Genomic DNA, 12,501 nt, shown 5'->3' with positions numbered 1-12,501 from the left:
GCAGCAGCTGAGATGTGTATTATGGGGTTCTGCAGCAGCTGAGGTGTATTATGAGATTCTGCAGCAGCTGAAATGTGTATAATGAGGTTCTGCAGCATAGAAGGTGTGTATGATGAGGTTCTGCAGCAATTGAGATGTGTATGATGTGGTTCTGCAGCAGCTGAGGTGTGCATTATGAAAGTCTGCAGAATATCACGATTCAGCGCGGATTTATCTTACAAATTTTCCAACAAAATTATTTGCAGCATTGCCAATTGGGGTGAGCCCAAACTGGTTAATAAATGGATTGCAGTATATATCCATAGTTCTTCAATACACAGGGCCTCTCGCTCATGATGTGTATGTGGTACTGCAGCTTAGTCTATTCAGGTCAGTAGAGCTGAGAGGCAGTGACACATACACAGCACTCCTCGTCCTCAAGGTGTGTATGTGGTGCTGCACCTCAGTATGTTCAAGTCATTAGAGCTGAGAGGCAGCGACACATATAACCTGAGGACTCTATATTACATAGCAGAGATTTTTTTTCTAATTTCGTACATTCCCCTTTAACATCTGTATTTTGGACTTTTTGGTCCGGCGTACACACAGCATCGGCCGCCGGCTCCATCGTGCATTATCTGGCATCATCCTGTACTTTTATCCTCAGGATTTGTATAGTAGATGCTGATCCCACCAATGAGACCACGACCTGCGCCGCTCTAAGTGTATAGGAATTTATATCATCTCTCTATGAAGAGCGGCAGCGCCTCATTCTGCAGATACATGTGCACCCCATTGGGTGGATCCGCATGTTCCATCCATGATTTAATATCCAGGGATACGGCATAAATGGTTGAAATCGGAAGACCTCTAAAAGAACGAGATCAAACGTGGTGGATTTGAGGTGCAGATTCTCCAGCACAAATATGGAGTTTATTGTACATTTGAAGAGATCCATTTTATTAGGATATAAAAAAATTGGCTCCTGTCATCGTTTGTTTCCTGGGAAACTGGGTAAAAAATCAGTAGGGGGGGGGGGGGGGCACCAAAGGGCAGTTTTGCACAGGGCACCATTCAGGTTAAGGCCGGCCCTGACCATTATCACCACAACCAGGTGGATTGTCCGGTTCCCAGAGGCCTAATGGAAAAATGCCTCATTATTCGCCAGCATAGGAGGGAAGGCTTCATTTTAGAGCTTTCCTGAATGACAGTTTTGTTGTGACAAGAGAAATCTCCGCAGGGTGAGCTGATCATCACAATAGCAATGTCATGAGACCGCTGATACTTTTATTAAGTGTGTCTAGTGTTCTAAGCTCCACATGACTGTGTCTTATCAGCGCAGATTGCCCTCCTCCTGCATCCCTCCTGCTCCTCTGTTCTGCCTTCATTAATCATTCCTGTGCACACAGATATGCAGAGCCACACCTGACCATGTGACACTTCAGACACGTGCTTCTAAGTACAACCGTGAGTTTGTAAATACAGAGGAGCGCAGGCCCTGACCACGCATCGCTCTACATGGAGGTCTACCATCATTCAATTGTTTTTATTGATTTTCCATGTTAAAATGAAGACCATGAGCTGGGATAGCATAGAGTAAGGCTATGTGCCCACGTTGCGTTCTGTCCCTGCAGATATTTCTCCAGCAATTTGAACAGCACACGTGCACTTCAAATCGCTGCAGAAACAGTCCGTAATGAAAAGCCAATTTCATGCGCTCTAGATGCAGCCCCTCCCATAGACAGAGCGGGGGCTGCATGCAGAGCGCACGAAAGAAGTGACATGTCACTTCTTAGGACGCAGCGATTCAGCAGCAGACAAAGCGCTGCATTCTAATACGCCACGTAGGCATGGATTAGACACAATCTTCTTAGATTGTGCAGGGGACGCAGGACGCATGCAGTTACGCTGCGGTGCAGATCGCAGCGTAACTGCATGAAAATACGCTACGTGGGCACATAGCCTAACAATAGGAAAAAAAAGGGTCATGGTTATAAGGGTTAACTTGGGGGTAATGGAGATCTATTGTGAGCTGCAAATATTTCTATATCAGAGTGATAGGTCAGCAAACATTTACGGAAATGAGAAGTTATACTTCTGCGTTCCTGGTTGTCCAAAGTGTTGGGTCTATGTATCAATATACATTACATCAGCTACACAACCTCTGGGAGGGAAACATTTTGTTGTGACCCACATTGATGGTAACTGATGCTAAGCTGCTCTCCGAGCCCTTGTCTGACCCATCTAACAAGCATTGCACTTGTAAAGAATTTTTTAAAGAAGTCCTAAGTTTATGACATGGCAAGCAAAGTGTACTCCATATTTCATTTCAGGTATTGAGTTTGGTTCAATTTGTCATCTGTCATTTGTCACAAATGGTTAGACCTTTGGTATAAAGCCAAAAACATTATTGTACTCATATTTGTCAAAATTAAAAAATAAAATAAATAAATAATTATATATATAAAATTAATTTATTAAGTAATATTATTTTATTATAAATGTATATATGTATACACATTTAAAATAGAAATTATAATAAAGTAATATTAGATCAATTATAAATAAATTCTGTTTATTTAATAATATTGTATTATATATTTATATATATATATATATATATATATATATATACTGGCTGTAGTACCCAGGCGTTGCCCGGGATAGTAACTGTCTTTCGGTTTCTCTCCCAGTCTCTGTTTGTGTGTCGCTGTCTGTCTGTCTCTCTGTCTGTCTCTTTCCTTGTTTGTCTCTGTCTATGTCTCTGTCTGACTATTTCTATCTCTGTCTGCATTTGTATCAGTCTATCGGTCTACATCTCTGTGTCTGTCTGTCTCTATCTCTGTGTCTGTCTCTATGTGTGTGTCTGTCTGTCTCTTTCCCCGTCTGTTTCTTTTCCGTCTGTCTTGGTCTGTCTCTTTCCAGGTCTGTCTCTTTCCAGGTCTGTCTCTTTGCCCATCTGTCTCTTTGCCCGTCTGTCTCTTTCCCCGTCTGTCTCCTTGCCCGTCTGTCTCTTTGCCCGTCTGTCTCTTTGCCCGCCTGTCTCTTTCCAGGGCTGTCTCTTTCCAGGGCTGTCTCTTTGCCCGTCTGTCTCTTTGGCCGTCTGTCTCTTTCCAGGGCTGTCTCTGTGCCCATCTGCCTCTTTGCTCGTCTGTCTCTTTGCCCGTCTGTCTCTTTGGCCGTCTGTCTCTTTGGCCGTCTGTCTCTTTGGCCGTCTGTCTCTTTCCCCGTCTGTCTCTTTGCCCGGCTGACTGTTTCCAGGACTGTCTCTTTTCAGGGCTGTCTCTTTCCCCGTCTGTCTCTTTGCCCATCTGTCTCTTTGCCCGTCTGTCTCTTTGCTCGTCTGTCTCTTTGCCCGTCTGTCTCTTTGCCCATCTGTCTCTTTGCCCATCTGTCTCTTTGCCCGTCTGTCTCTTTGCCCATCTGTCTCTTTTACCGGTCTGTTTCTTTCCAGGTCTGTCTCTTTTCCCGGCTGTCTCTTTGCCCGGCTGTCTCTTTGCCCGTCTGTCTCTTTGCCCGTCTGTCTCTTTCCAGGGATGTCTCTTTCCAGGGCTGTCTCTTTCCAGGGCTGTCTCTTTCCAGGGCTGTCTCTTTCCCCATCTGTCTCTGTCTGTGTCTCTGTCTGTCTGTCTTTTTCTGTCTCTCTATCCATCTCTCCACCGACATCATATAACCTCCCACATTAGCTTCAACTAACATTTTATTTTGTTCCTATAGCAACCACTGACAGTTGCTATTAATAACCTATAGCTCCCACCTCCATTCAGTGTAATGTCGGCAGGATTTTAGAGACTAAAGGTCCAGTCACACATAACGAGATCGTGAACGAGATCGCTACTACGTCACAGTTTCCGGATCGTTGCTGAGTCGTTGGTGAAATTGTTTGTGAGGTGTCACACACACCGACTTTAGGAATGAGCATGCGACCCGTATGACAATCTTGTAAATCGTCGGGACCCTGTCACACAACAGCTGTGGTAACGATTCCAATCCTCGATTAGGGGCGTAGTGAAACGCAGTGAGCCACATAGGCGTGCATTTGCGTCGCCTTTTCAACACCCCTCCGCTCCAATTGGTGGCCAATACTGCATTCTGATTGGGCGGGTGGGCCGGCCTAAAAGGTAACTTTTGTATCGCATCATCCTTTGTCACTTCTTTTGAGATTTGCTTTGAGAATAGAACCTGCGACACCACCCTGATCCATTCGTACTTTGTACCCGGTTGCTTGCTTGCTTTTCGGATCGAAGCTGCATCTGCACCCGGATTCATCCCTCCTTCGTTCCCGAGTGTTTATCAGCGCCAACCAATCGGTGCAGAGGGGGCGCGGAAACAGGGACGCAACTACACGCCTACGTGCCACACTAAAGTTCTAATCTAGGTTGTTAACGAAATCGTAGGTAGGTGTCAAACATACAGATCCATCTTGCCCAGCAGGACTCCAACGAGCCAAAAATGGCCCAGGCTGTTCAGCATCGACCAACGATTTCACAGCAGGGGGCGGATCGTACGTGTCAAACATGACGAGATCGCTAGTAAAGTCGTTGTTGCGTCACAGAAACTGTGCCGTAGCAACGATCTCGTTCACGATCTCGTTAAGTGTGAAGTGGCCTTAACTGTAAAACACAGGGTTAAATTTTTCTGTCAAAACATAGTCTACGACGCTCCCTGGGTCACATGAGGCATCTGTGCAAAATTTTGTGATTGTAAATGCGACGGTGCGGATTTCTTTAGCGGACACACACACACACACATACATACACACATGCATACATACACTCAGCTTTATATATTAGATATACATACATACATACAGGATATATATACACATATATACAATATATATATATAGATATATATATATACATATATATATATATATATATAAAATTGTTTATTTATTTTTAATATATATGTGCACGCTATCCCCTGCCAGTTCATTAGCCCTTTTTGTCCACCTGCTGATCTTGTGTATGTTTTTAAGAAGCCCAAAAAAGATACAGTGTAGAGTAGGACCCAGCAAAGGAGGGTACCGTGAAGTGGTGCTGGGCTAGTGTTACAATGGCCATTCTAATATTCTAAATACCTCCAAAAAATTGTTTTTTTAGGAAGAGTATTTTTGTGTTTTTTCAGTGTGCGACTGTTATTTTTATTTACATATAGTTGCATCATCTACAGATTACGCACCTGTTCACATTGGTAGGTGCTGCCAGCCAAGTTTGAAGTCAGATTAGTACCAGCATGGGATTCCGGCAAGGGAACCCCTGTTTCATTCTTTATTCATCATACATTCTCTCTCTCTCTCTCTCTCTCCATATAAATAATTTAAAATATATATATATATATATATATATATATATATTTACTTAAAATATAACTTATTATAATAAAATAATATTAAATAAATAATATAAATATAGACATATTTTATTATAATAATTTATATTAAATATTGCTACCACCTAGCTACACTGTCTTGCCTTCACTGCATTTACCCACTTTAATAAAGGTAGGTGAAAAGTACTTTCCCGTAAAGACAGAATATTTTACAAGTAAAAGTACAGCATCAAAAATAAAGCACTCACAAGGCCACATTGGAGGCAGATGACATACGAATATATGCAGGAATATCAGGAACAGCCTTCGTAACAGTGACTATGCAGAATATTTATTGAATTCTATCACAAGGACTCTGCGTAATCTCTGCAAGTTTATACAGTGTAGGTCACACCTACAGAGACTATTAAACAGCTTTGTCGGGTAAATAAATGCCTACAGTGATATTATGTATTTATATTAAATTAATCTCAGTTTCCCAGTTACAAAACATACCTTTGAACAAGCAAACTCTATTTTGATGGTAAATGATCTATAAAACGCCTGTCAGAATGATAAAATTGTTACATGAATGTATGAGTATATATATAGTACATTATACATACATATACATTTAATATCATAGGCATAATTAATGGAACCACTAATTTGTATAGGTATATTACAAAATGTTAATGATAAAATGAAAACAAATATTTCAAAACACCTTGATTTATTCTGTATTGTGTATGAGCACCCCACACCAAAATCCCCACATTTACACACTGGATGATATTGTCGCGGGCGGGTAGGTAGGGTCGGCAAGGTGCAGGGTCGCTGGGACTGCGCAGCATGGTGCCGGAAGGCACAGTAGTACGCTCTCAGCCACAAATGTACGCAAAGTCTCTGGTAAACCAAACGGCTGGATGGACAGGTCCTGCAGCCGGCTGCTGTAGTTTCTCCCGGACGGTTGGTGGTGGCTGCCTTTCCTTGCACCTGTGTGTATGTTCGGTCCCGATGGATTCCCACCGGTAACCCGCTCCCCAGCGTGTATATGTGCCGGAGGAGCCCTTTTGCCCGCAGGCTCTGGCCCTTGGAACTCTAGCTGTGGCGGTAGCTGTATTTCCTTTTGCTGGTCAGACGGTTGCCTTCAATCGGGTCTTGGCTGTTAGGAAACCCCTGGGGTTCCGGTCACTGACAAATTTGACCTCTAATGGCGACTCCAAGCCTGGTTGGGGTCTGTAGGCCCTGCCTGTGTGTGCTGGCTTCACTTCGCTCCCCGGTTCGGTACCGGTGGGCCACCGCCCGTCCCCGGTCCTACGGTTCCGCGTTGATCTGCCTCTCCTGCAGACGGCCACCACCGTCTGCCAACCTTGCTCTTGGTGCCCGGGCCACACACCCGGACACGGTCAGTTTGCTCCTCACTCCTTCACTTCCCTAACTGATCTGTCTTCCTTTTCCCGCCTCCAGGACTGTGAACTCCTCAGTGGGTGGGGCCAACCGCCTGGCTCCACCCCACCTGGTGTGGACATCAGCCCCTGGAGGGAGGCAACAAGGATTTTGTGTCTGGCTGATGTTCCTGTCTCGGGGTGGGGGTGTGTGTTGCAGTACCTGTGACGACCTGGCTAGTCCAGGGCGCCACAATATCATTGAGGTTAATAATGGTTGTCAGACAAATGCTCTGCCACACTGAATACAATTGAGCAGAGAGATCATCAAGATCGGCTGCTGGTAGCTTCCTTTCTAGTTGAAGTCCAGTGATGTCTCCCAGATGTGGTGGGTGGGAGACAAGTGGAGAGATGCTGCAATTGAGCAGAGAGATCATCAAGATCCGCCGCTGGCAGCTTTCTATGTAATTGCCGCTCAGTGATGTCTCAGATGTGCTCAATGGGAGACAAGTGGAGAGATGCTGCAAGCCATAGCAGCCCGTATAGGCCATGCAGGCTGCTCACATTGGGCTGGCACCTATCAATCCACCGCTGTTAAGGCCGCTTTACACGCTGCGACATTGCTAGCGATGTCGCTGGTGATCAAACCTGCCCCTGTCGTGTGCGCGTCACAGGCAAATCGCTGCCCGTGGTGAACATTATCGCTAGTACGTATCACACGCACATACCTTCCTAACGACGTCGCTGTGGCCGGCGTACAGCCTCTTTTTTAAGGGGGCGGTTCATGCGGCGTCATAGCGACGTTACACAGCGGGCCACCAACAGAAGCACAGGGGCGGAGAGCAGCCACATTAACGCCACTCCCACCTCGTTGCCGGAGGACGCAGTTACGCTGTTGTTCGTCGTTCCCGGGGTGTCACACGTAGCGATGTGTGTTGCCTCAGGAACGATGAACAACCTGCGTCCCAAATGAGCAACGATATTTGGGAAAGGAACGACGTGTCAACAATCAACGATTTGTGCTGCTTTTTGGATCGTTAGAGGTCGATCGTTGGTGTTACACGCAACAACGTCGCTAACGAGGCCGGATGTGCGTCACGAATTCCGTGACCCCAGCAAGATCTCGTTAGCGATGTCATTGCGTGTAACGGGGCCTTTAAAAGGCGACATCCTCAGCCACCACACTCTCAGTACTCATATCCCGCTGCTCTGTTCCACTGATGCTCCCGTTGTTAATTTCTTCACCTTCCAGCTTCCTGCGTAAGCTGTGCTCACTCATCTGCCTCTCTAAATCTCTCAGCTCTCTGCAGGATTCGCTGTCAATAACACAACACTGACCTCTGGCTCTGCAGCCACTATAAAAGCTAAGTTAGTGCCACATCTAGAACGGTCTGGCTATACTGTTTAAAGAGGCTTTCCCTTTCCAATTAAATTTCTTCTCTGAGCATAAAAACAAGCTGCGCTGTACTCACCTTCCCCGAGTCTAGCAGCGAGTCTCCGCAGCTGCTCCTGGCATCTGGCATTGGCTGCATGTCACATGTTAATCAGTGAGCTCTGCCAGTGTAGACAGAACACTGCACTCTGGGCCACTAATTGGCAGCAGTACAGTCTATATGATGTCAGCGCTGCCACCAGGCACTGTGAGCAACAGCAGAGGCTTATCAGTGGACCCGAGGGAGGTGCAAGGTTTAATTTTTGTATAAACGTAAAAACATTAATGAGGCTGTCCACTACTTGAACATTGATGGCTATCAATGTCTGATCAGCCGGGGTCCAACACCCAGCATCCCCACCAATTAGCTGTTCTCAGTGCTGGCAGCAGCAGCAGACAGCTGGAAATGCTCAGTTCCGGAGCCAGTCCATCTTCTAATAGCGGCCGTGGTAGGGTAGCCACTGTCACAAGACAGAGCAGATCCAGAACTGAGCATTTCTCGTTGTCTATTGCCACTGCCGGCACCAAGCACAGCTGATTGGCGGGGATACCAGGTGTTGGACCCCGGCTGATCAGACATTGAAGACCTATTCTAAGGATAGGCCATGAATGTTAAAGTAGTGGACAGCCTCTTTAACTGAAAGATGACAACCCCTTCAACTATTTATACAGGGTCCCCCTCACTTTTACATTCTAGGAATAGCATACAATGTATTCTCCTCTTTCACTAATCTTTTTCTGATATGTACAGTTTGCGGTAAACAAAAAAAAAAATAAACTGTGCTTTACTCACCCTAACCAGGTCCAGTGCTGAGCCTCCGACACTGCTCCATTAACTATTACTAGGCTGTTAAGTGTTGATGTAACGTCGAATTGATACAGCCAATCACTGAGCCGTCAATCCGCAACTCTGAGCGGCTCATACTTATTAGACGGACAGAACTGCTGCCCTTTTCCTCAGTGATGGACAAATAACAACGTAGGATACACAATGTAGAAAACAGTGCAGGACACGAGCGCTGCTGATACTGCCCGTCCAAATAATAGAAGGTTCCTTTATTTGTAAAATATTCTGGCTACTACTTCAGTATCGTAATGAGTATTCAGAATATTTTACCAATACAGGAACTTTGACTTCATCTTCTATTACAAATACACATATATTTCTATATAGAGATGTAGCTATTCTTCATTACATAACGGCCCTCACTCAATTCCCTAAGAGGCTCCCGGTTGGTGTTCTCGGCTTTGTCAAGCACGAGCCACTTAGTTATAACAAGTGTAGAAGTCCCTCATTCTGCTGACCAGGACCCCCACAGTAAGGCACCCCTCCACGGCATAGGATAGGTTATAACTTCTTGTCACCAGAAAGCTTAAGAATGGTGACATCTACCCAGATAGGAAGTTGAATGCATGACTAAGCCATGGCTGAAACGCGTCGGATTCCTTAGTTTTTCACCACGGTGTCATTTTTTACTCTAGTCTGATTGAATGATATACATTTTCTACTGATGAAATAAATGTGAAATGTTACAAACACTACTTTTTTATTATGGGATGGCTCTCTATTGCTGGACTCCTCATCGTTTACTGAGTATCACTATGCCTTGCCAAGGATTTTTCCGTGCTGATCAAGAGGACCAGGATACATCTGGTGAACACAGTGAGCTGAGTGACAAGTTTTCCCTCTCTTCCATTGAATGTTTGCTTTCTATAGCTTCTTTGTGCTCTGTCTATTGCTGGCTGCAGAATGAGTTAACTGAGAATCCGTCAGGAATCTCGTTCTGACTGTCTGACGGGAGAGTTTGTAACTCTTTTATCTGTCTTTTCCTGAGCTCCTCTCATCTGATTTATGACCACAGACCACATCGACGGTGAATGTGCTGCCTGTAAAAGCCAAGCGGTGCTACATTTTTAATGAAGACTAATTGCAAAAATGATTTTTAGCCCAAAATACATGTAAAAAAAAAAAGGTGGACAACCCCTTTAAGGAAGAGAATATATAGATGTATATATCTTTTTATAGATATCTATTATGCAAACAACCTGTGTGAAATGTTGGTGACATATTAACTGTGTCATATGTCACTGCAGGCCTGTGCGCTTCTGTTCTGTCTGATTGTGTTATCACGTCTACCTAGTCTGATGGTCTTTATACTCTGAGGTTATAGATATAAAGTGTAGCTTTACAGCGCAGTTTATGGTCTTCTCATATTATCACTGTAATGTGCTCTCTCCGGAGCATCCATAGCTGGCACAGAATGTGAACATTCCAGACTAGTGAGATGATATTATACACACACATTCCTAATGCTTCATTATAATGCATTATTCTCGTAAGGAAGCTTTACTTTACTTTAAAATTGCTGTGAAGAACATAATAAATTGCATAAATAACAGTTCCCTTCTTCACTACTAACAAACTGAATCTTTTTGTTAAAGTTAACCATTTATCGAGCTCAGACAGTTTAGTTACTACAGTGTACATTGCTTCCCTGCAACAGCTTTTATAGGGGCTATCAGGCAGTCTCTTCATAGAACTGATCTGTCCCAGATTAATTAGGAATTAACATAAGCAAAAATGGCAACCACAGTGATATCATTCAAAAGGACACTGTGATTTCAATAAACATCTGCTCAGTTTATGACAAATAAGAAGTACTTCACCCAAAAAATTGATACAAGTAAAATATATCTTTGTACCGTGTTAGCCAGTAGAGATAAAAAAAATTGTTTAAAAGAACTGAGAGTCCTCAGTGGTTGATACCTTTTAATGGCTAACTGAAAAGATGGTAATAATTGCAAGCTTTCGAGACTACTCAGGTCTCTTCATCAGGCATGGTATAACACAAAATCTGAAGAGTCACATAATTTAATGGCCACAAAATTTATGGCCACAACAGTTTGCCCCCTGCCATAGAGATAGTTCTGTTTTATATAACTTGTTTGTTTTTTTTTTGTTGTTTTTTTTTGTTTTTTTTTTACTGCACTATTCTGTGTCCTGTTGTGTATAAATATGTGACTCTTCAGATTTTGTGTTACACCATGCCTGATGAAGAGACCTGAGTAGTCTCAAAAGCTTGCAATTATTACCATCTTTTCAGTTAGCCATTAAAAGGTATCAACCACTGAGGACTTCAGTTCTTTTAAACAATTTTTTTTTCACCCAACAAGACATTTTCACCACCAAAAATCACTTCAAAGTGCCAGGCAGTAGATTTCTCCCTTGTGTGTAACTTGACATCCTCCGCCTGTTGTCAAGAGTGATCCGTCATAAGCAGCTGAGAAGCAGAGACTGATAGGAACAGGGGACGTTATCTGCGCCTTCTCTCCTGTCTGTCAAATTGTATCTGCTGATATAACAGGACAATTGGACAATGGCAGACTCAATGAATTCGGTGACCTAAGAGAACAAGTAATAATGTCTGCGCCTATAGTGCTGGCAGAATAAGGATAATGAATGAATGGCAAGTTGACATGATATAGTCGGTGAGCCAAAAGGGCTTCTAAATTGATATAGGGGCCAGCTCTCTGCGCTCTTTAACCTGTGCACTGATGGCATTTTAGCAATAACCGTATACAATCTATGAGGTTGTCACTGCATTTGTAGGTGTGACGTTGTGTTTTAATTTCACAGCCACAAACATCCCGCAGTGTTCGATTTTTTTTTCCGATTATTACAAAACAAAATCTATTGAATCGCGTATCTGTATCACACAATCAATGGGAATATTGCTGAATTACAAGTATATGTGTCGTCACCCTAGAGCGGTCTGATCAGTGGTCCTCAAGCTCTTCAAGGTCTTCAGGTTTTGCATTGATGGGCAACACTGCCAGAGCATGCTGGGAACAGTAGTCTTATCACAGCTTAACCTGGTCTATATGGAAATAGTAGACTTCAGCAGATGAACTTCATGGGTTTATTAGAAGTTCTCATTCATTTCAGCAGTATTTCCATGACAGCCCCCTGTAATAACCCCATACATGAAGAACAGTAGGTCAGGCTCTTACCAGATGCAGCAATCAGCAGTGTCAGTCCTCTGGTCCTGATCTCTCCATGTGCAGAGCTGTCTTCCCTGCTATATATAGCTGGTAACAGGTAGTTTGATGTAGAAGGAGGAGCTGGGGACTTGGAGGAGGAGGTCTACACATTTCATGGGATAAGCATGAGTCAGCATGGCTCTTGTTACTGAGCTTATGAATGGGCTCAGCCTCAGTGACATAACTAACATGACAGTGATGAGGCTGGAGAGGGAGAACCCAACCCAATGAGGAAAGAAGAATCCGGAAAAGAACAGGCTGCGGAGGAGACTCAAGAAAGGGGGCGACTTCGGGAACACAAAGGGGTGCAGTATTCTTCCTTTTTGCATGTCATGTATGACTGAAGGA

General features: G+C 44.0%; 1 protein-coding gene across 1 annotated transcript in view; it reads right to left on the bottom strand.

Moving 5' to 3' along the window:
• Positions 1–12,197, bottom strand: part of OSGIN1 (oxidative stress induced growth inhibitor 1) — a 40,842-nt gene extending 28,645 nt beyond the window's left edge. Inside the window, exon 1 of the mRNA XM_075326697.1 lies at positions 12,124–12,197. The gene's annotated coding sequence lies outside the window, so the exon portion shown is untranslated. The remainder of the gene's footprint in view (positions 1–12,123) is intronic.
• Between the last annotated feature and the right edge of the window lie 304 nt (positions 12,198–12,501).

The sequence above is a fragment of the Anomaloglossus baeobatrachus genome, chromosome 10 (genome assembly GCF_048569485.1).
Source record: "Anomaloglossus baeobatrachus isolate aAnoBae1 chromosome 10, aAnoBae1.hap1, whole genome shotgun sequence".
Classification (NCBI taxonomy): Eukaryota; Metazoa; Chordata; class Amphibia; order Anura; family Aromobatidae; genus Anomaloglossus; species Anomaloglossus baeobatrachus.
The sequence above is the reverse complement of the archived record's forward strand: the minus strand, read 5'-3'. Positions and strand labels throughout refer to the sequence as shown.